This window comes from Rutidosis leptorrhynchoides, chromosome 4 (genome assembly GCF_046630445.1).
Source record: "Rutidosis leptorrhynchoides isolate AG116_Rl617_1_P2 chromosome 4, CSIRO_AGI_Rlap_v1, whole genome shotgun sequence".
In the NCBI taxonomy this organism is placed as follows: Eukaryota; Viridiplantae; Streptophyta; class Magnoliopsida; order Asterales; family Asteraceae; genus Rutidosis; species Rutidosis leptorrhynchoides.
This window is the reverse complement of record NC_092336.1, coordinates 46,822,432-46,848,684: the sequence shown is the minus strand read 5'-3', so window position 1 is coordinate 46,848,684 and position 26,253 is coordinate 46,822,432.

Here is a 26,253-nt window from a genome sequence, read left to right as displayed (position 1 = left end):
ATCATGATGTTGGGCTAATTACTAAAATTGGGTAATTGGGCTTTGTACCATAATTGGGGTTTGGACAAAAGAACGACACTTGTGGAAATTAGACTATGGGCTATTAATGGGTTTTATATTAACTAAACAATACCTTGTTAATTTAATATACAAACTTATAATTTGACGTATTTATATATAACCACATACGCTTGACTGGGTACGGTGGGCGGGATATCTATAAATACCAATAATTATTCATTTTATCGGATACGGAACTGGATTAGTAGTTAATAGACTTGTTGAAACAGGGGTGAATTACATTCAAGGGTAATTGGTGTAATTGTTAACAAAGTAGTAAAACCTTGGTTTACACGCAGTCGATAACCTGGTGTATTCATTAAACAAAGTATTAAAACCTTGTTACAATTCGAATCCCCAATTAGTTGGAATATTTGACTTCGGGAATAAGAATAATTTGATGAAGGCTTTCGCTCTTTATATTTATGACTGATGGACTATTATGGACAAATCCGCATGGACATATTAAATAATCCAGGACAAAGGACAATTAACCCATGGGCATAAAACTAAAATCAACACGTCAAACATCATGATTACGGAAGTTTAAATAAGCATAATTCTTTTATTTCATATTTAATTTCCTTTATTTTATATTTAATTGCACTTCTAATTATCGCATTTTTATTGTTATTGTATTTAATTGCACTTTTAATTATCGTACTTTTTAATTATCGCAAGTTTATTTTATCGCACTTTTATTATTCGCAATTTCAATATCGTTATTTACTTTATGCTTTAATTTAAGTCTTGTATTTATTTTTAATATTTTACATTTGGTTTTAACTGCGACTAAAGTTTTAAAATCGACAAACCGGTCATTAAACGGTAAAAACCCTCCTTTATAATAATAATATTACTTATATATATATTTGTATTTTTATAAAAGTAAACTAATATAGCGTTGAGCTTTGTTTAAAAAAGATTCCCTGTGGAACGAACCGGACTTACTAAAAACTACATTACTGTACGATTAGGTACACTGCCTATAAGTGTTGTAGCAAGGTTTAAGTATATCCATTCTATAAATAAATAAATATCTTGTGTAAAATTGTATCGTATTTAATAGTATTTTCTGCTAAAATTTAAAAGCTATTTTATATACTACCCCGCTGCACATCAATAACCCATAATTTCCTTAGCTCTATCCCGCTCGAAAAGCTTGTTTTGAAATAACTCGCTCATGACTTCGTCGTAGTATTTTATGTATAATACTAATAATAATAATATTAATAATAATAAGATTAATAATAATAATAATCTTAATAATAATAATAATAATAATAATAATAATAATAATAATAATAATAATAATAATAACAATAATAATAACAATAATAATAATAATAATAATAATAATAATAATAATAATAATAATAATAATAATAATAATAATAATAATAATAATAATAATAATATAAATATATATACCTTGAGAGAGCTTGAGATCGAGAGAAATAAGTGAGCCAGAGAACCAGAATTCGATTTGCATTTATACAACTTTCCTGAATCTGATGCACATGCGATCGCATAGGCTTTTAGTGCAAATGCCATGCGATCGCATGACCTGCCTGGACAGCTTACTTTCGCTTGTTTTCTTGCTTGTCGACATATTATTATATATATATAATATATATATATAATTTGTATTAATTATATATATTATATTATATTATATTCATGTGCATAGTTGACTTGTAATTTTAGGTCCAATAACTTGTACGTTGACGCTCGACTTATGTCCTGGTTCCGGTTTTTTAAACGTCCTTTCGTATGCTAAGAAAACTTGTACTTTACGTCTCGCGACACGTACCTTTATTAATAATTAAACTTATTCGCTAATAATTTATATTACTAGGAATGCAATTTATACATTTGAGTGTTTTGATCATTTGCTTTATTAAATCATCGTCTCGTTATTAATACATATATATTCAATATTCATAGACACATTTTAAATACACGTTGCGAGTTATTTATATATTTAATTATAATAATTAATATCATTTTGTAAATATTCAAATTATGTTATTTAAACAAAATATTTTAATAATCAAATTCAATTTAATCAAAAAATGTTTCCGCACGTTTGAAAATAGATTAATTGAATATTGTCACGACCCGGAAAATTTTGACTAATTTTGAATCACACTCTCGATAGGATATAATATTTTGACACGATAAGCAAAGTCTGTAATATTGAGTCTCGAAAATTTTGAAACTATGTTTATATATTCAATTGACCTTCGATTGTTCCCAACGATTCACGAACAACTATTTGTAAATAGATTCATATATATTTATGTATGTATATATATATGTACATGAATATTAATTGTAAATATATAAGATTAAATATTAAATTTATTTATTTGAAGACATATATTTAATGTATTATATAATAAAAACCTGAATCTATATATATTTACAGTATATTAAAAACAAATATTAAATGATTGTAATACTCGTTCGATGTTCCAATTGATATTAAGCAAGTAAAAATTCCAACTTATATGATTTTAAAATAAACAGTATTAATATTATTAATATATTCAATAACTATTAATCTTAAATAAAAACAAATTATTTCGCAATAACATCACCATAATTAAAATTTGTTATATATCTCTATCTGAGTTGTTTTTCCTGTCTCCACTAGCTTAGCATACTGAGTCCCTTATGAAATATTTTTGTTTTCTTGTGCGAAACTTATCATCAAGGTAAAAGGAAAAAGAATAAAGAAGACAAATAAACATGTTAAATCACGTAACATATTGAGAAAATGTTGGCAAAATTCGTTAGACTTTGATTGAGAAAAGGAATTGGATATCATTATCAATTAACTAACCAGTCCCCACATTACTATTCGATTTCTCAATTCACATATACTGTGTTGTTCTGTGAACTGTCCATTCTATATTTTATATACATATATTTATGAGTACACCTCATATGACAAACATCATCACTTTATAACTTTGTTTCCATGCCCTTATAGCCATCGAGCAAATAACCTAATCCACTTCACATGTACCAACTCTTGCTCGATCACAATCACAACCGAAGGCTCCCACCATGAAACCACGTAAGCCACCACTAACATCATACATAACCGCCACCATGTTATTTTATTACTAGATCACAACCATTACAAGAACCATCCAAAACCAACCTACAATTGTTATAGTTCTATTCGAGATCCTACTGTTTGCAGTTCGAAAACCATTACAACCGTCACTTGCACATACAACCACCGAGACCTTACCACCATCACAACCTCCGACAACCCAACCTCACTTCCACCATCGAGCTACTACCACTACGGCTATCACCTTCCATCTTCCTCTCTCCTCTAACTCTTGTTGAACCACCACCACAAAACACCATAAAACCACCGTGACCACCACCACACCTCACTACCCTTACCACGTAACCATGACTAATAAAACTGCTGTTTTTCTGTCCAAAAATTACCCCAAAACTCCACCTGCTGCTGCTATAATTCACTGTTACGACAGTGATGATGGTGACTAGCGTGAACGACGATGGTGATAATATACAATGAAGGTGATGATCATGAATAATTGATGATTGTGATTCAATATGAAGATGATGAGGAGTCGATGATATATACATGATTTTATGTTGATGCTTACAGAGATTAATGATATTAATAGTTTAAGGTTATGATGTTGATACATAAAATCATAAATGAAGATGAAGATGATTAAAGGTATGGTGGTGATACATGTAGGATAAGGGATGTGTGAGGATATACGTAAAAAAAAAATGATGATATGTGCTAGTGGAAATTTTCTTTTTATAAAGAATGAAAGAAACCTCACCCACTAAATCATGTTCTTGTTATTTAAAAAGATATGTATATAATATCATAATTAATATGGTATTACTAGTAATTTACGGTCAGTGAAGCAGTTGAGATCAAAGTAATGGAAGATGACGTGTACATGACATGATTATGAAGCCAAGATAAATAAAGGAGGTACGAAAATAAGGGATAAGAGGGTATTAATCCGTAAAGTTTCAGGAAGAGAAACAGCAGAGTAATGGTTAAGAGGTGTCTGCATTATTCAGGAGGTCATAGGTTCGAACCTGGACTTTGCCATTTTTTTAAAAAAAAAGAGATAAGGAGAATCAGACAGTCACATATATTAGGATAAATAAATTTGGACTATGATTTAGATCAAAGAGATGACAGACAGACACATGGTTAGGTGTGTTGTGTTAAAACGAGAGGTCTTGGTTCGAGTTCGGGCTATGACATGTATTTCTTTTTAAGTTGTTTAAGGTAGCCTTCTTTTATTTTAATTATTATTATTATTATTATTATTATTATTATTATTATTATTATTATTATTATTATTATTATTATTATTATTATTATTATTATTATTATTATTATTATTATTATTATTATTATTATTATTATTATTATTATTATTATTATTATTATTATTATTATTATTATTATCATCATCATCATCATAAGTATTAGTAGTATTATTATCATTATAGTTATTAATATAAATAATAGTATCATTATTATGATGAGTAAAATCATTATTTTTATAATTATTATTATTAGTATACATTATTAAAATTAAAATTTTTATTAAAAGTATTATTTTTATTAAAGTTATCATTTTATTATTAATATTAAAAGTATCATTTTTTTTACTCTATTATCATTATTATTATTTTTATCATTTCTAATATTATTTTAGTATTAATATAATTTTAACAAACAAAAGATATATATATATATATATATATATATATATATATATATATATATATATATATATATATATATATATATATATATATATATATATATATATATATATATATATATATATATATATATATATATATATATATATATATATACAAAAATGTATTAAATACATATAACATGACAAAATTAATATTTTTATTTATTTTAAATATATGAAACATATAGGTTATTAATATAAAAATGATATAACTAATAAATAACTATATATATAAAATTTGTTCGATTACCATTATAGGTGTTAATATATATACATGATATAGGTTCGAGAATCCAAGACAGACCCTATACTTGTTCAATGTCGTCATATGTATTTTTACTGCAAAATACAGTATGGTGAGTTTCATTTGCTCCCTTTTTATATATATTTTTGGGCTGAGAATACATGCGCTGATTTATAAATGTTTTACGAAATAGGCACAAGTACTAAAACTAATTCTATGTGGGTTTAAACCAGAAATATACCCTTAGCTTGGTAACATTAAACTACTTGTCTATGTAGGGTAGGCGCGAATCCTAAAGATAGATCTATTGGGTCTGACAAACCCCATCCTGACTATGGGATGCTTTAGTACTTCGAGGTTATTTTAAACACACCTGATCTGGTGTACTTCAGAGGGTAAAACATGAACGTTAAAGCTTGTTACCGGGTGCCTACAACTTATAGAATACTTTTATACACTTGCGAGTGTACATATATTTATAAACAGAAATCTTGTGGTCTATTAATATATGGCAATGATTGTTATGATAAACCTATGAACTCACCAACCTTTTGGTTGACACTTTTAAGCAAGTTTTTTCTCAGGTATGAAAGAAATCTTCCGCTGTGCATTTGCTCATGTTAAAGATATTATATGGAGTCGCACATGGCATATTTAGGACAGTACCTCGCAATGGGACCAGATGTTGATGACTTCGTCCGGATGGATTAAGACGGGTCATTACAGGTGGTATCAGAGCGGTGGTCTTAGCGAACCAGGTCTTGCATTAGTGAGTCTAACTGATAATTATTAGGATGCATTAGCAAGTCTGGACTTCGACCTTAGCTACATATTATAAGTATTGTATATCATTCCTAGTGGAAAATTGCCTGCTTATCATTCCTAAGTCTAGACACGACTTCCTGCACTTATTTGATGGATAGTGTACAGATAAATTCATATCTTAGCGTATCTGTTACTGTAGACTTTATCTGACACGTTTCCTTAAATCCCTTCGTAATCTACGGGATCTTCTGTACTATATTCTATGTAATTAGAATATCATCCAACATCCAAAAATCATTTCATATCAAAAAATGCCTTATTCAATCGTACTCAATGGAACTCACCACTAGTTCAAGTCCCTCGGATTTCGATATGGAGTCCCACTTCAGCTTCGAAAGCAGCATCACCAGAATGAATCAATCAATCAGCCATCCCCAATTCATCTGATGGGTTCGTAGTCGACTTAACCAATGGAAACAAGAAGAAGGCGATATTTTCCACCTACCAACCTACACTCTCGGCGAAGAACCTGAAGCACTTACCGGTGAACCTATCCGAAACACCATTTTTATCCTCATCTTCAGAGTAGTTCGTCACGATTATCTTCTATCTAAAATTCTAAACCTTATTCATTCGCCCGTTCTTACAGACAATCATCCCGGAGTAATAAGTCAACGAACTACGCGCCCGAGTTGTAGCCTTGAAAAATATGGTGCAAAACGTACCAGCTTCAGCAACATCAACGGCACCAACAGTACCATCAGCATCAATACCAGTACCACCAACTACCCAAGTTCAACATCTCACACCTCAACATCTCATTATGTACCTCGTGCATAATCATCAATCTGCGAATCATTCTACATCATTATCTTCGTTCTTCATGGCGATTATGTAATCTCTAATGTTTTAGAGATTATGTATTATAGTTCTAACGATAAATCAAATGAGATTAATATCATATTGACTCATTAAAATCCATGATTACATCTGAAGAAAATATATATATATGTATATATATTTTCATAAAGATTGTAATTAAAAATTCTTTTGTACAAATTGTTGATGGTGAAAATATTTTAACGGGTAGGTAGTACCCGAGGAATATTTAGATTTCACATTAATAAGTTACACTGTACATTCGTCGAATCGGATTCATCGGTCATTTACTATCCTACTTACAACCACCAATATACGAATCTGTTCACCGCAGAATAACCATTTTTATTCAATTTCATATTTGGATTTTGACCTATCAGAATTCAACAAGTGGCATAATGAAGAAAACATTGGACATGATAAAATTTGTTAGAAACAAACAAATTAATTATAAAGAATTTTGTTAAGAATCCACGCTAACTGTTCCTAGCTAACTGTTCCCAGCTAACTGTTAATTCTATATTACATTTTATTTATCGCAATTTACATTCTCGCAATTTTATTTATCGTCATTAAATTTCTGTTATTTACTTTTACGCACTTTAAATAATGGGACACGTATACAAGGTTTCGACCTATCATATCGACCCATCTATATATATATTTCGGAACAACCATAGACACTCTATATGTGAATGTTGGAGTTGGCTATACAGGGTTGAGGTTGATTCCAAAATATATATATGGTTTGAGTTGTGATCAATACTGAGACCGGTACACGGGTCACGATACGTATTAATTAATTCGAATATTATATATTAAATTATATATTAATATATTGGATTATTGGACAATTGGACTATTCGACTGCTAACTTTGGGCAATTAAAATGAATTAAAATACTGATTATAACATATGAAACTAAATAATTCTTCAAGTTTGCCACTTGATTTCATCTTAAACCTCATTCGTATCTTGACGATTACAATCTGCGTTCAAACCTTTCACGATTCTTGAAAACACCTCGATCGAGAGGATGAACTAGCCGCACTTCATCTATGGAAGAAAAGATTGATGCATATAGTTATACACCTGAAAAACCCTCGGAAACTGAGTAAACGTTTAACACATAGCTGTACTAATTCCTTTAGTGTTATTATTACCCAAAATGATTTGGTAATCCCTTTCAAAGTAGCAAATTTTATCACAACTCCAGGAAGTCAACTCCGACTTTTCATTCGAAATAACCTTATTATAACCTTGATATATATGTGTACTCTTTATTGTTACTGGAGAATCTTTTATATTCCACCATATTACCATCAGCGTTTAATCATCTAAAAATACAATTCTCCTGAAACCACCTCAGTTTGATAACCGATGACCCAGATCCGTTAACTTTGAAAATACTGACGAAGTAGCATGTGGAAGATGGTCTTAATGGCCAATAATTGATGATAAAGAAGGAAGTGTTGGGAACGCTCGATAGAAAAATTTGGTACTGAAAATTGGATTGAGCACACCGTGAAGGAAACAAAGAACAAATACAAGGACCAAACCTTATATTCAAAGAATCCAGGTAATTCTGGATCCGATGAAATCTTTAGAGAATATCATGCTCCGAAGTCACGTTAAAATCTTGCGGAAAATTTTTCCTTATCAACTTTCGAACTTAGAAATTCCAAAATATCATCATAAATATCTTTGATATTTCTGAGGATATTTTCATAAATATTCTTGTCCGAAATTATCTACCTCTTCGTGTTTCTGTATTCCATTATACTGAAAATTTTTGTAAAATCTAACTAAAAGTTATGAATAAATTGTGGAGAAGTGTTGGGAACTGAGGCATGAGTTAGTATAATATAATGTGCTTGGCCAACGTGATTATATTACAGTAAGTCATGCTGAGTTTCTAATGAAATGTGATGATGGTTCACTGTAGATTATACTATCATCATGTGTCATGTTACACGACTCTTTCATTCTATTTAACCTCTAAACATATCAAGAAAATATTCTCTTGATATTTCTATCCTTTTCATAATTCCAACAATTGCTAATGAATCGTGCTATTACATTTTCTATCTGATTAGAAGATTTTCTTTAAATATCATGAATTCCGGAAACCAACCATGACTATGTCAAAAGTCAAGACGAATCTTTATTTTCTCATTTCACTCATTTGTGACAGCTTCACTCGTACGCTTCACATCATCGAATTGTTTTATCTGTATTAATCCATAATGATAAAACTCTATTTATCAACTCATAATCGTCACGAAAACATTTTTATTGTTAGCCATGACGACCTCGATCAAATTTCGGGACGAAATTTCTTTAACGGGTAGGTACTGTCACGACCCGGAAAATTTCGACTAATTTTGAATCAAACTCTCGATAGGAGATAATATTTTGACACGATAACCAAAGTCTGTAATATTGAGTCTCGAAAATTTTGAAACTATGTTTATATATTCAATTGACCTTCGATTGTTCCCAACGATTCACGAACAACTATTTGTAAATAGATTCATATATATTTATGTATGTATATATATATGTACATGAATATTAATTGTAAATATATAAGATTAAATATTAAATTTATTTATTTGAAGACATATATTTAATGTATTATATAATAAAAACCTGAATCTATATATATTTACAGTATATTAAAAACAAATATTAAATGATTGTAATACTCGTTTGATGTTCCGATTGATATTAAGCAAGTAAAAATTCCAACTTATATGATTTTAAAATAAACAGTATTAATATTATTAATATATTCAATAACTATTAATATTAAATAAAAACAAATTATTTCGCAATAACATCACCATAATTAAAATTTGTTATATATCTCTATCTGAGTTGTTTTTCCTGTCTCCACTAGCTTAGCATACTGAGTCCCTTATGAAATATTTTTGTTTTCTTGTGCGAAACTTATCATCAAGGTAAAAGGAAAAAGAATAAAGAAGACAAATAAACATGTTAAATCACGTAACATATTGAGAAAATGTTGGCAAAATTCGTTAGACTTTGATTGAGAAAAGGAATTGGATATCATTATCAATTAACTAACCAGTCCCCACATTACTATTCGATTTCTCAATTCACATATACTGTGTTGTTCTGTGAACTGTCCATTCTATATTTTATATACATATATTTATGAGTACACCTCATATGACAAACATCATCACTTTATAACTTTGTTTCCATGCCCTTATAGCCATCGAGCAAATAACCTAATCCACTTCACATGTACCAACTCTTGCTCGATCACAATCACAACCGAAGGCTCCCACCATGAAACCACGTAAGCCACCACTAACATCATACATAACCGCCACCATGTTATTTTATTACTAGATCACAACCATTACAAGAACCATCCAAAACCAACCTACAATTGTTATAGTTCTATTCGAGATCCTACTGTTTGCAGTTCGAAAACCATTACAACCGTCACTTGCACATACAACTACCGAGACCTTACCACCATCACAACCTCCGACAACCCAACCTCACTTCCACCATCGAGCTACTACCACTACGGCTATCACCTTCCATCTTCCTCTCTCCTCTCACTCTTGTTGAACCACCACCACAAAACACCATAAAACCACCATGACCACCACCACACCTCACTACCCTTACCACGTAATCATGACTAATAAAACTGCTGTTTTTCTGTCCAAAAATTACCCCAAAACTCCACCTGCTGCTGCTATAATTCACTGTTACGACAGTGATGATGGTGACTAGCGTGAACGACGATGGTGATAATATACAACGAAGGTGATGATCATGAATAATTGATGATTGTGATTCAATATGAAGATGATGAGGAGTCGACGATATATACATGATTTTATGTTGATGCTTACAGAGATTAATGATATTAATAGTTTAAGGTTATGATGTTGATACATAAAATCATAAATGAAGATGAAGATGATTAAAGGTATGGTGGTGATACATGTAGGATAAGGGATGTGTGAGGATATACGTAAAAAAAAATGATGATATGTGCTAGTGGAAATTTTCTTTTTATAAAGAATGAAAGAAACCTCACCCACTAAATCATGTTCTTGTTATTTAAAAAGATATGTATATAATATCATAATTAATATGGTATTACTAGTAATTTACGGTCAGTGAAGCAGTTGAGATCAAAGTAATGGAAGATGACGTGTACATGACATGATTATGAAGCCAAGATAAATAAAGGAGGTACGAAAATAAGGGATAAGAGGGTATTAATCCGTAAAGTTTCAGGAAGAGAAACAGCAGAGTAATGGTTAAGAGGTGTCTGCATTATTCAGGAGGTCATAGGTTCGAACCTGGACTTTGCCATTTTTTTTAAAAAAAAGAGATAAGGAGAATCAGACAGTCACATATATTAGGATAAATAAATTTGGACTATGATTTAGATCAAAGAGATGACAGACAGACACATGGTTAGGTGTGTTGTGTTAAAATGAGAGGTCTTGGTTCGAGTTCGGGCTATGACATGTATTTCTTTTTAAGTTGTTTAAGGTAGCCTTCTTTTATTTTAATTATTATTATTATTATTATTATTATTATTATTATTATTATTATTATTATTATTATTATTATTATTATTATTATTATTATTATTATTATTATCATCATCATCATCATCATCATAAGTATTAGTAGTATTATTATCATTATAGTTATTAATATAAATAATAGTATCATTATTATTATGAGTAAAATCATTATTTTTATAATTATTATTATTAGTATACATTATTAAAATTAAAATTTTTATTAAAAGTATTATTTTTATTAAAGTTATCATTTTATTATTAATATTAAAAGTATCATTTTTTTTACTCTATTATCATTATTATTATTTTTATCATTTCTAATATTATTTTAGTATTAATATAATTTTAACAAACAAAAGATATATATATATATATATATATATATATATATATATATATATATATATATATATATATATATATATATATATACATATATATATATACAAAAATGTATTAAATACATATAACATGACAAAATTAATATTTTTATTTATTTTAAATATATGAAACATATAGGTTATTAATATAAAAATGATATAACTAATAAATAACTATATATATAAAATTTGTTCGATTACCATTATAGGTGTTAATATATATACATGATATAGGTTCGAGAATCCAAGACAAACCCTATACTTGTTCAATGTCGTCATATGTATTTTTACTGCAAAATACAGTATGGTGAGTTTCATTTGCTCCCTTTTTATATATATTTTTGGGCTGAGAATACATGCGCTGATTTATAAATGTTTTACGAAATAGGCACAAGTACTAAAACTAATTCTATGTGGGTTTAAACCAGAAATATACCCTTAGCTTGGTAACATTAAACTACTTGTCTATGTACGGTAGGCGCGAATCCTAAAGATAGATCTATTGGGTCTAACAAACCCCATCCTGACTATGGGATGTTTTAGTACTTCGAGGTTATTTTAAACACACCTTATCTGGTGTACTTCAGAGGGTAAAACATGAACGTTAAAGCTTGTTACCGGGTGCCTACAACTTATAGAATACTTTTATACACTTGCGAGTGTACATATATTTATAAACAGAAATCTTGTGGTCTATTAATATATGGCAATGATTGTTATGATAAACCTATGAACTCACCAACCTTTTGGTTGACACTTTTAAGCATGTTTATTCTCAGGTATGAAAGAAATCTTCCGCTGTGCATTTGCTCATGTTAAAGATATTATACTGTAGTGACCCGAACTTTTCCATGTTTATATATATTAATTGAGATTGATATTTACATGATTAAATGTTTCCAACATGTTAAGCAATCAAACTTGTTAAGACTTGATTAATTGAAATAGGTTTCATATAGACAATTGACCACCCAAGTTGACCGGTGATTCACGAACGTTAAAACTTGTAAAAACTATATGATGACATATATATGGTTATATGTATAGTTAACATGATATTATGATAAGTAAACATATCATTAATTATATTAACAATGAACTACATATGTAAAAACAAGACTACTAACTTAATGATTTTGAAACGAGACATATATGTAACGTTTATCGTTGTAACGACATTTAATGTATATATATCATATTAAGAGATATTCGTACATCATAATATCATGATAATATAATAATTTAAAATCTCTTTTGATATTATAAACATTGGGTTAACAACATTTAACAAGATCGTTAACCTAAAGGTTTCAAAACAACACTTACATGTAACGACTAACGATGACTTAACGACTCAGTTAAAATGTATATACATGTAGTGTTTTAATATGTATTTATACACTTTTGAAAGACTTCAATACACTTATCAAAATACTTCTACTTAACAAAAATGCTTACAATTACATTCTCGTTCAGTTTCATCAACAATTCTACTCGTATGCACCCGTATTCATACTCGTACAATACACAGCTTTTAGATGTATGTACTATTGTTATATATAATCCAATGATCAGCTCTTAGCAGCCCATGTGAGTCACCTAACACATGTGGGAACCATCATTTGGCAACTAGCATGAAATATCTCATAAAATTACAAAAATATGAGTAATCATTCATGACTTATTTACATGAAAACAAAATTACATATCCTTTATATCTAATCCATACACCAACGACCAAAAACACCTACAAACACTTTCATTCTTCAATTTTCTTCATCTAATTGATCTCTCTCAAGTTCTATCTTCAAGTTCTAAGTGTTCTTCATATATTCTACAAGTTCTAGTTACATAAAATCAAGAATACTTTCAAGTTTGCTAGCTCACTTTCAATCTTGTAAGGTGATCATCCAACCTCAAGAAATCTTTGTTTCTTACAGTAGGTTATCATTCTAATACAAGGTAATAATCATATTCAAACTTTGGTTCAATTTCTATAACTATAACAATCTTATTTCAAGTGATGATCTTACTTGAACTTGTTTTCGTGTCATGATTCTGCTTCAAGAACTTCGAGCCATCCAAGGATCCATTGAAGCTAGATCCATTTTTCTCTTTTCCAGTAGGTTTATCCAAGGAAATTAAGGTAGTAATGATGTTCATAACATCATTCGATTCATACATATAAAGCTATCTTATTCGAAGGTTTAAACTTGTAATCACTAGAACATAGTTTAGTTAATTCTAAACTTGTTCACAAACAAAAGTTAATCCTTCTAACTTGACTTTTAAAATCAACTAAACACATGTTCTATATCTATATGATATGCTAACTTAATGATTTAAAACCTGGAAACACAAAAAACACCGTAAAACCGGATTTACGCCGTCGTAGTAACACCGCGGGCTGTTTTGGGTTAGTTAATTAAAAACTATGATAAACTTTGATTTAAAAGTTGTTATTCTGAGAAAATGATTTTTATTATGAACATGAAACTATATCCAAAAATTATGGTTAAACTCAAAGTGGAAGTATGTTTTCTAAAATGGTCATCTAGACGTCGTTCTTTCGACTGAAATGACTACCTTTACAAAAACGACTTGTAACTTATTTTTCCGACTATAAACCTATACTTTTTCAGTTTAGATTCATAAAATAGAGTTCAATATGAAACCATAGCAATTTGATTCACTCAAAACGGATTTAAAATGAAGAAGTTATGGGTAAAACAAGATTGGATAATTTTTCTCATTTTAGCTACGTGAAAATTGGTAACAAATCTATTCCAACCATAACTTAATCAACTTGTATTGTATATTATGTAATCTTGAGATACCATAGACACGTATACAACGTTTCGACCTATCATGTCGACACATCTATATATATTTCGGAACAACCATAGACACTCTATATGTGAATGTTGGAGTTAGCTATACAGGGTTGAGGTTGATTCCAAAATATATATAGTTTGAGTTGTGATCAATACTGAAATACGTATACACTGGGTCGTGGATTGATTCAAGATAATATTTATCGATTTATTTCTGTACATCTAACTGTGGACAACTAGTTGTAGGTTACTAACGAGGACAGCTGACTTAATAAACTTAAAACATCAAAATATATTAAAAGTGTTGTAAATATATTTTGAACATACTTTGATATATATGTATATATTGTTATAGGTTCGTGAATCAACCAGTGGCCAAGTCTTACTTCCCGACGAAGTAAAAATCTGTGAAAGTGAGTTATAGTCCCACTTTTAAAATCTAATATTTTTGGGATGAGAATACATGCAGGTTTTATAAATGATTTACAAAATAGACACAAGTACGTGAAACTACATTCTATGGTTGAATTATCGAAATCGAATATGCCCCTTTTTATTAAGTCTGGTAATCTAAGAATTAGGGAACAGACACCCTAATTGACGCGAATCCTAAAGATAGATCTATTGGGCTTAACAAACCCCATCCAAAGTACCGGATGCTTTAGTACTTCGAAATTTATATCATATCCGAAGGGTGTCCCGGAATGATGGGGATATTCTTATATATGCATCTTGTTATTGTCGGTTACCAGGTGTTCACCATATGAATGATTTTTATCTCTATGTATGGGATGTGTATTGAAATATGAAATCTTGTGGTCTATTATTATGATTTGATATATATAGGTTAAACCTATAACTCACCAACATTTTTGTTGACGTTTTAAGCATGTTTATTCTCAGGTGATTATTAAGAGCTTCCGCTGTCGCATACTTAAATAAGGACGAGATTTGGAGTCCATGCTTGTATGATATTGTGTAAAAACTGCATTCAAGAAACTTATTTTGTTGTAACATATTTGTATTGTAAACCATTATGTAATGGTCGTGTGTAAACAGGATATTTTAGATTATCATTATTTGATAATCTACGTAAAGCTTTTAAACCTTTATTGATGAAATAAAGGTTATGGTTTGTTTTAAAATGAATGCAGTCTTTGAAAAACGTCTCATATAGAGGTCAAAACCTCGCAACGAAATCAATTAATATGGAACGTTTTTAATCAATAAGAACGGGACATTTCAGTTGGTATCCGAGCGTTGGTCTTAGAGAACCAGAAAATTTGCATTAGTGTGTCTTATCGAGTTTGTTAGGATGCATTAGTGAGTCTGGACTTCGACCGTGTTTTCTTTAAAAATGATTGCTTAACATTTTTGTTGGAAACTATATATTTTTAACATATGAATATTATGTGATATATTAATCTCTTAACGTGTTTGATATTATGTGATAGATGTCTACCTCTAGAACAAGTCCCATTGACTCACCTAATAATAATGAAGAGTCAAATGTAAATTGGAATGATTTGTGGACTGATTCACAAGTTCCCGAAGAGGAACCAGAAGAAGAGTCGGAACCGGAAGAAGAATCGGAACCGGAAGAAGAATCGGAACCGGATGAAGAAATAGAACCGGTGGGGGAAATAATAAAACGGTTAAGTAAAAGAAAATCCTCAACCAACCGACCAAAGTTAATTATGGTCAATGGTGTTTCCGCCAAGGAAGCAAAATATTGGGAGGATTACCAATTCTCCGATGAATCGGATTCCGACGAGAATTCCGATGATGTTATAGAAATTACCCCAACTGAATTTAAAAAGGCAAAAGAAAATAATAAGGGAAAGGGCATAAAAATAGAGAAATCTAATTCCAACCCCGATGAACTTTATATGTATCGTCAACCCCCGAAGTCCTTAAGTTGTAACAATGACCCGGGAACCTCTAAACCACCAGGTTTTTCTAAACCAATGTGGATAACGACGGCTCGTATTAGGGGAAAATCATATATCCCTAGAAACTTGGCAAAACGAATCAAAACCGAAGAAGAAGAAACAAGCGAGTCGGAATAAGATAGTTGTATTCATGTGGTGTAATATATGTAATGTAGTGTGCTTATGCTTTATGATATATGTAAAAATTGCTTGTATTAATAAGTATTTTTTTTTTATGAATCTAACTCTTGTCTATTTTACAGTATAAAAACGCAAAATGGATAGACAACCCAATATTTTAAGAGACCTACCCGGAGACATGATTGATGAAATCTTGTCTAGAGTCGGTCAGAATTCCTCGGCACAACTATTTAAGGCGAGATCAGTTTGTAAGACATTCGAAGAACGTTCCAAGAATGTCTTGGTTTATAAGAGACTTTCGTTTGAAAGATGGGGGATATCACATTGGGAAACCCATAAGTTACGATGTGTTTACTTTGACGCATATATTACGGGGAACCCAAATGCTATTTTACGCAATGGGTTAAGAAATTATTTTGACTCAATATATCCGAATATTGGACTTCGTGATTTAGAAAAAGCGGCTAACATGCAACATAAAGAAGCATGTTATGCTTACGGATTAGTAATGTTCGCTTCTCACCAAAGTGAGAACAAGAACATCGGGCTACAACTATTAAACAAAACGTTCCCACAAGTGACGGAGTCGGTAATTGGGGTAAGAAATGAGGTTTTTAGATTGTTACGGGACTGTTGGACATTACGTAACCCTCGTCCCTTTGACGACGTTACAACACGCTGTCTTATCAACGGCCATAACGGTTATGTTCCACAAGACCAAGGATGGGAAGTAGTCCTAGTAAAACCAGAATGCATGACTTGTTTCTGGACGTATGAATTACGTGTCTTTATTGCCTTTGCTGAACGACTTGTGTACTAGCTAGAATTATCTTCGCAACTATCTTGTATCAAAGTTATTGTGTGCTATATTTCATGCTTTATGTAAAATAAGCGGTATTGTAAGTTTGTAAAATATTGTATAAAAGTTTGAACGTGAAATATTATTACAATCAGTTTTTCATATAGAATTGTAGTAGTTGAATTGTATATTAGCTACTAAGTATGAACTTAACGGGTAGGTACTACCCGAATTTAAACTTATAAAATGCTAATATGAAGAAAAAGCTTTTATAAATGAGTTCATATTATGCTACGAAATACTATTAACTACTCTTAATATTCTGTATGATTAACTTGTTCCATTTGACTATTTTGAAGGAAATGGCACCGACTACTCGACACACCGTGAATATGAATGAAGAGGAATTCCGTACTTTTCTAGCTTCAAACATAGCCGCGGTGCAGGCTGCGCTACATACCAACAATAACCTTGGATCTAGCAGTACAGGAAATCGTGTAGGATGCACCTACAAAGAATTCACTGCCTGCAAACCTTTGGAATTTGATGGAACCGAAGGACCGATCGGATTGAAACGGTGGACCGAGAAGGTTGAATCGGTGTTTGCCATAAGTAAGTGTACTGAAGAGGACAAAGTGAAGTACGCTACGCATACCTTCACAGGTTCTGCGTTAACATGGTGGAATACCTATCTAGAGCAAGTGGGACAAGATGATGCGTACGCACTACCGTGGTCAGCATTCAAGCACTTGATGAACGAGAAGTACCGTCCCAGAACCGAGGTCAATAAGCTCAAGACAGAACTTAGAGGGTTACGAACCCAAGGATTTGATATTACCACGTACAAAAGACGATTCACAGAATTGTGCCTATTGTGTCCGGGAGCATTCGAAGATGAGGAAGAGAAGATCGACGCGTTTGTGAAGGGATTACCGGAAAGAATCCAAGAAGATATAAGTTCACACGAGCCCGCCTCCATACAACAGGCATGTAGAATGGCTCACAAACTAGTGAACCAGATTGAAGAAAGAATTAAAGAACAGACTGCTGAAGAGGCCAATGTGAAGCAAGTCAAAAGAAAGTGGGAGGAAAACGGTGATAAGAATCACCAATACAACAACAACAGCAATTACAACAATAATCGCAACAATTATCCAAACAATCGCAACATCAATCGCAACTACAACAAACGGCCCAACAACAACAACAACAACAACAGCAACTACAACAATCATCCCAACAACAATAATAACCGCAACAACAACAACAATCAGAAGCAGCTATGCCAAAGGTGTGAAAAGAATCACTCGGGGTTCTGCACCAAATTTTGCAACAAGTGTAAAAGAAATGGTCATAGCGCGGCGAAGTGTGAGGTCTACGGACCAGGGGTTAATAGAACGAAAGGAACAAATGGTGTCAGAACGAGTAATGGCGGAGCAAGTAGTGTCGGAGCAAGTTATGCCAATGTAGTTTGTTATAAATGTGGAAAACCAGGCCACATTATTAGAAATTGCCCGAACCAGGAGAACACGAATGGACAAGGCCGTGGAAGAGTTTTCAATATTAATGCGGTAGAGGCACAGGAAGACCCGGAGCTTGTTACGGGTACGTTTCTTATTGACAATAAATCTGCTTACGTTTTATTTGATTCGGGTGCGGATAGAAGCTATATGAGTAGAGATTTTTGTGCTAAATTAAGTTGTCCATTGACGCCTTTGGATAGTAAATTTTTACTCGAATTAGCAAATGGTAAATTAATTTCAGCAGATAATATATGTCGGAATCGAGAAATTAAACTGGTTAGCGAAACATTTAAGATTGATTTGATACCAGTAGAGTTAGGGAGTTTTGATGTGATAATCGGTATGGACTGGTTGAAAGAAGTGAAAGCGGAGATCGTTTGTTACAAAAATGCAATTCGCATTATACGAGAAAAAGGAAAACCCTTAATGGTGTACGGAGAAAAGGGCAACACGAAGCTACATCTTATTAGTAATTTGAAGGCACAAAAACTAATAAGAAAAGGTTGCTATGCTGTTCTAGCACACGTCGAGAAAGTACAAACTGAAGAAAAGAGCATCAATGATGTTCCCATTGCAAAAGAATTTCCCGATGTATTTCCGAAAGAATTACCGGGATTACCCCCACATCGATCCGTTGAATTTCAAATAGATCTTGTACCAGGAGCTGCACCAATAGCTCGTGCTCCTTACAGACTCGCACCCAGCGAGATGAAAGAACTGCAAAGCCAATTACAAGAACTTTTAGAGCGTGGTTTCATTCGACCAAGCACATCACCGTGGGGAGCTCCTGTTTTGTTTGTCAAGAAGAAAGATGGTACATTCAGGTTGTGTATCGACTACCGAGAGTTGAACAAACTTACCATCAAGAACCGCTACCCACTACCGAGAATCGACGACTTATTTGATCAACTACAAGGCTCGTCTATTTATTCAAAGATTGACTTACGTTCCGGGTATCATCAAATGCGGGTGAAAGAAGATGATATTCCAAAGACTGCTTTCAGAACACGTTACGGTCATTACGAGTTTATGGTCATGCCGTTTGGTTTAACTAATGCACCAGCTGTGTTCATGGACCTTATGAACCGAGTGTGTGGACCATACCTTGACAAGTTTGTCATTGTTTTCATTGATGACATATTTATTTACTCAAAGAATGACCAAGAACACGGTGAACATTTGAGAAAGGTGTTAGAAGTATTGAGGAAGGAAGAATTGTACGCTAAGTTTTCAAAGTGTGCATTTTGGTTGGAAGAAGTTCAATTCCTCGGTCACATAGTGAACAAAGAAGGTATTAAGGTGGATCCGGCAAAGATAGAAACTGTTGAAAAGTGGGAAACCCCAAAAACTCCGAAACACATACGCCAGTTTTTAGGACTAGCTGGTTACTACAGAAGGTTCATCCAAGACTTTTCCATAATAGCAAAACCCTTGACTGCATTAACACATAAAGGGAAGAAATTTGAATGGAATGATGAACAAGAGAAAGCGTTTCAGTTATTGAAGAAAAAGCTAACTACGGCACCTATATTGTCATTGCCTGAAGGGAATGATGATTTTGTGATTTATTGTGACGCATCAAAGCAAGGTCTCGGTTGTGTATTAATGCAACGAACGAAGGTGATTGCTTATGCGTCTAGACAATTGAAGATTCACGAACAAAATTATACGACGCATGATTTGGAATTAGGCGCGGTTGTTTTTGCATTAAAGACTTGGAGGCACTACTTATATGGGGTCAAAAGTATTATATATACCGACCACAAAAGTCTTCAACACATATTTAATCAGAAACAACTGAATATGAGGCAGCGTAGGTGGATTGAATTATTGAATGATTACGATTTTGAGATTCGTTACCACCCGGGGAAGGCAAATGTGGTAGCCGATGCCTTGAGCAGGAAGGATAGAGAACCCATTCGAGTAAAATCTATGAATATAATGATTCATAATAACATTACTACTCAAATAAAGGAGGCGCAACAAGGAGTTTTAAAAGAGGGAAATTTAAAGGATGAAATACCCAAAGGATCGGAGAAGCATCTTAATATTCGGGAAGACGGAACCCGGTATAGGGCTGAAAGGATTTGGGTACCAAAATTTGGAGATATGAGAGAAATGGTACTTAGAGAAGCTCATAAAACCAGATACTCAATACATCCTGGAACGGGGAAGATGTACAAGGATCTCAAGAAACATTTTTGGTGGCCGGGTATGAAAGCCGATGTTGCTAAATACGTAGGAGAATGTTTGACGTGTTCTAAGGTCAAAGCTGAGCATCAGAAACCATCAGGTCTACTTCAACAACCCGAAATCCCGGAATGGAAATGGGAAAACATTACCATGGATTTCATCACTAAATTGCCAAGGACTGCAAGTGGTTTTGATACTATTTGGGTAATAGTTGATCGTCTCACCAAATCAGCACACTTCCTACCAATAAGAGAAGATGACAAGATGGAGAAGTTAGCACGACTGTATTTGAAGGAAGTCGTCTCCAGACATGGAATACCAATCTTTATTATCTCTGATAGGGATGGCAGATTTATTTCAAGATTCTGGCAGACATTACAGCAAGCATTAGGAACTCGTCTAGACATGAGTACTGCCTATCATCCACAAACTGATGGGCAGAGTGAAAGGACGATACAAACGCTTGAAGACATGCTACGAGCATGTGTTATTGATTTCGGAAACAGTTGGGATCGACATCTACCGTTAGCAGAATTTTCCTACAACAACAGCTACCATTCAAGCATTGAGATGGCGCCGTTTGAAGCACTTTATGGTAGAAAGTGCAGGTCTCCGATTTGTTGGAGTGAGGTGGGGGATAGACAGATTACGGGTCCGGAGATTATACAAGAAACTACCGAGAAGATCATCCAAATTCAACAACGGTTGAAAACCGCCCAAAGTCGACAAAAGAGCTACGCTGACATTAAAAGAAAAGATATAGAATTTGAAATTGGAGAGATGGTCATGCTTAAAGTTTCACCTTGGAAAGGCGTTGTTCGATTTGGTAAACGAGGGAAATTAAATCCAAGGTATATTGGACCATTCAAGATTATTGATCGTGTCGGACCAGTAGCTTACCGACTTGAGTTACCTCAACAACTCTCGGCTGTACATAACACTTTCCACGTCTCGAATTTGAAGAAATGTTTTGCTAAAGAAGATCTCACTATTCCGTTAGATGAAATCCAAATCAACGAAAAACTCCAATTCATCGAAGAACCCGTCGAAATAATGGATCGTGAGGTTAAAAGACTTAAGCAAAACAAGATACCAATTGTTAAGGTTCGATGGAATGCTCGTAGAGGACCCGAGTTCACCTGGGAGCGTGAAGATCAGATGAAGAAGAAATACCCGCATCTATTTCCAGAAGATTCGTCAACACCTTCAACAGCTTAAAATTTCGGGACGAAATTTATTTAACGGGTAGGTACTGTAGTGACCCGAACTTTTCCATGTTTATATATATTAATTGAGATTGATATTTACATGATTAAATGTTTCCAACATGTTAAGCAATCAAACTTGTTAAGACTTGATTAATTGAAATAGGTTTCATATAGACAATTGACCACCCAAGTTGACCGGTGATTCACGAACGTTAAAACTTGTAAAAACTATATGATGACATATATATGGTTATATGTATAGTTAACATGATATTATGATAAGTAAACATATCATTAATTATATTAACAATGAACTACATATGTAAAAACAAGACTACTAACTTAATGATTTTGAAACGAGACATATATGTAACGTTTATCGTTGTAACGACATTTAATGTATATATATCATATTAAGAGATATTCGTACATCATAATATCATGATAATATAATAATTTAAAATCTCTTTTGATATTATAAACATTGGGTTAACAACATTTAACAAGATCGTTAACCTAAAGGTTTCAAAACAACACTTACATGTAACGACTAACGATGACTTAACGACTCAGTTAAAATGTATATACATGTAGTGTTTTAATATGTATTTATACACTTTTGAAAGACTTCAATACACTTATCAAAATACTTCTACTTAACAAAAATGCTTACAATTACATTCTCGTTCAGTTTCATCAACAATTCTACTCGTATGCACCCGTATTCATACTCGTACAATACACAGCTTTTAGATGTATGTACAATTGTTATATATACTCCAATGATCAGCTCTTAGCAGCCCATGTGAGTCACCTAACACATGTGGGAACCATCATTTGGCAACTAGCATGAAATATCTCATAAAATTACAAAAATATGAGTAATCATTCATGACTTATTTACATGAAAACAAAATTACATATCCTTTATATCTAATCCATACACCAAAGACCAAAAACACCTACAAACACTTTCATTCTTCAATTTTCTTCATCTAATTGATCTCTCTCAAGTTCTATCTTCAAGTTCTAAGTGTTCTTCATATATTCTACAAGTTCTAGTTACATAAAATCAAGAATACTTTCAAGTTTGCTAGCTCACTTTCAATCTTGTAAGGTGATCATCCAACCTCAAGAAATCTTTGTTTCTTACAGTAGGTTATCATTCTAATACAAGGTAATAATCATATTCAAACTTTGGTTCAATTTCAATAACTATAACAATCTTATTTCAAGTGATGATCTTACTTGAACTTGTTTTCGTGTCATGATTCTGCTTCAAGAACTTCGAGCCATCCAAGGATCCATTGAAGCTAGATCCATTTTTCTCTTTTCCAGTAGGTTTATCCAAGGAAATTAAGGTAGTAATGATGTTCATAACATCATTCGATTCATACATATAAAGCTATCTTATTCGAAGGTTTAAACTTGTAATCACTAGAACATAGTTTAGTTAATTCTAAACTTGTTCGCAAACAAAAGTTAATCCTTCTAACTTGACTTTTAAAATCAACTAAACACATGTTCTATATCTATATGATATGCTAACTTAATGATTTAAAACCTGGAAACACAAAAAACACCGTAAAACCGGATTTACGCCGTCGTAGTAACACCGCGGGCTGTTTTGGGTTAGTTAATTAAAAACTATGATAAACTTTGATTTAAAAGTTGTTATTCTGAGAAAATGATTTTTATTATGAACATGAAACTATATCCAAAAATTATGGTTAAACTCAAAGTGGAAGTATGTTTTCTAAAATGGTCATCTAGACGTCGTTCTTTCGACTGAAATGACTACCTTTACAAAAACGACTTGTAACTTATTTTTCCGACTATAAACCTATACTTTTTCAGTTTAGATTCATAAAATAGAGTTCAATATGAAACCATAGCAATTTGATTCACTCAAAACGGATTTAAAATGAAGAAGTTATGGGTAAAACAAGATTGGATAATTTTTCTCATTTTAGCTACGTGAAAATTGGTAACAAATCTATTCCAACCATAACTTAATCAACTTGTATTGTATATTATGTAATCTTGAGATACCATAGACACGTATACAACGTTTCGACCTATCATGTCGACACATCTATATATATTTCGGAACAACCATAGACACTCTATATGTGAATGTTGGAGTTAGCTATACAGGGTTGAGGTTGATTCCAAAATATATATAGTTTGAGTTGTGATCAATACTGAAATACGTATACACTGGGTCGTGGATTGATTCAAGATAATATTTATCGATTTATTTCTGTACATCTAACTGTGGACAACTAGTTGTAGGTTACTAACGAGGACAGCTGACTTAATAAACTTAAAACATCAAAATATATTAAAAGTGTTGTAAATATATTTTGAACATACTTTGATATATATGTATATATTGTTATAGGTTCGTGAATCAACCAGTGGCCAAGTCTTACTTCCCGACGAAGTAAAAATCTGTGAAAGTGAGTTATAGTCCCACTTTTAAAATCTAATATTTTTGGGATGAGAATACATGCAGGTTTTATAAATGATTTACAAAATAGACACAAGTACGTGAAACTACATTCTATGGTTGAATTATCGAAATCGAATATGCCCCTTTTTATTATGTCTGGTAATCTAAGAATTAGGGAACAGACACCCTAATTGACGCGAATCCTAAAGATAGATCTATTGGGCTTAACAAACCCCATCCAAAGTACCGGATGCTTTAGTACTTCGAAATTTATATCATATCCGAAGGGTGTCCCGGAATGATGGGGATATTCTTATATATGCATCTTGTTATTGTCGGTTACCAGGTGTTCACCATATGAATGATTTTTATCTCTATGTATGGGATGTGTATTGAAATATGAAATCTTGTGGTCTATTATTATGATTTGATATATATAGGTTAAACCTATAACTCACCAACATTTTTGTTGACGTTTTAAGCATGTTTATTCTCAGGTGATTATTAAGAGCTTCCGCTGTCGCATACTTAAATAAGGACGAGATTTGGAGTCCATGCTTGTATGATATTGTGTAAAAACTGCATTCAAGAAACTTATTTTGTTGTAACATATTTGTATTGTAAACCATTATGTAATGGTCGTGTGTAAACAGGATATTTTAGATTATCATTATTTGATAATCTACGTAAAGCTTTTAAACCTTTATTGATGAAATAAAGGTTATGGTTTGTTTTAAAATGAATGCAGTCTTTGAAAAACGTCTCATATAGAGGTCAAAACCTCGCAACGAAATCAATTAATATGGAACGTTTTTAATCAATAAGAACGGGACATTTCATATATGGAGTCACACATGGCATATTTAGGACAGTACCTCGCAATGGGACCAGATGTTGATGACTTCGTCCGGATGGATTAGGACGGGTCATTACAAATATTATGAAATTCAATTCTCAACTAACTTTTGTCTAATTTTTGTTATTTGATGAAAGGACCCGTCCTAATCCATCTGGACGAAGTCTTCAACAGTTGGTCCCATTGCAAGGTTCTGACCTCTATATGCCATGAATGACTCCATATAATATGAGCAAATGCACAGCGGAAGATTTCTTTCATACCTGAGAATAAACATGCTTTAAAGTGTCAACCAAAAGGTTGGTGGGTTCATAGGTTTATCATAAACAATAAAATTCATCATTTTGATAGACCACAATATTTAAATCCTGCATGGTACAAATGGGCCCGAATCCTATACCCACCAGTAATGTACATGCTATATCTTTTAAATACAGTAACCTTTCTCGTGTACGAAATCCATTTTTCATAAATCTTATTAACCGTACACATATCTCGTGCACAAAATAACATACACATAACCTGTGTATAAAATCATTCTCTCGATACATAACATTCATATCAATTAGTGGCAATTATCATGTCCACATAATTCAATGG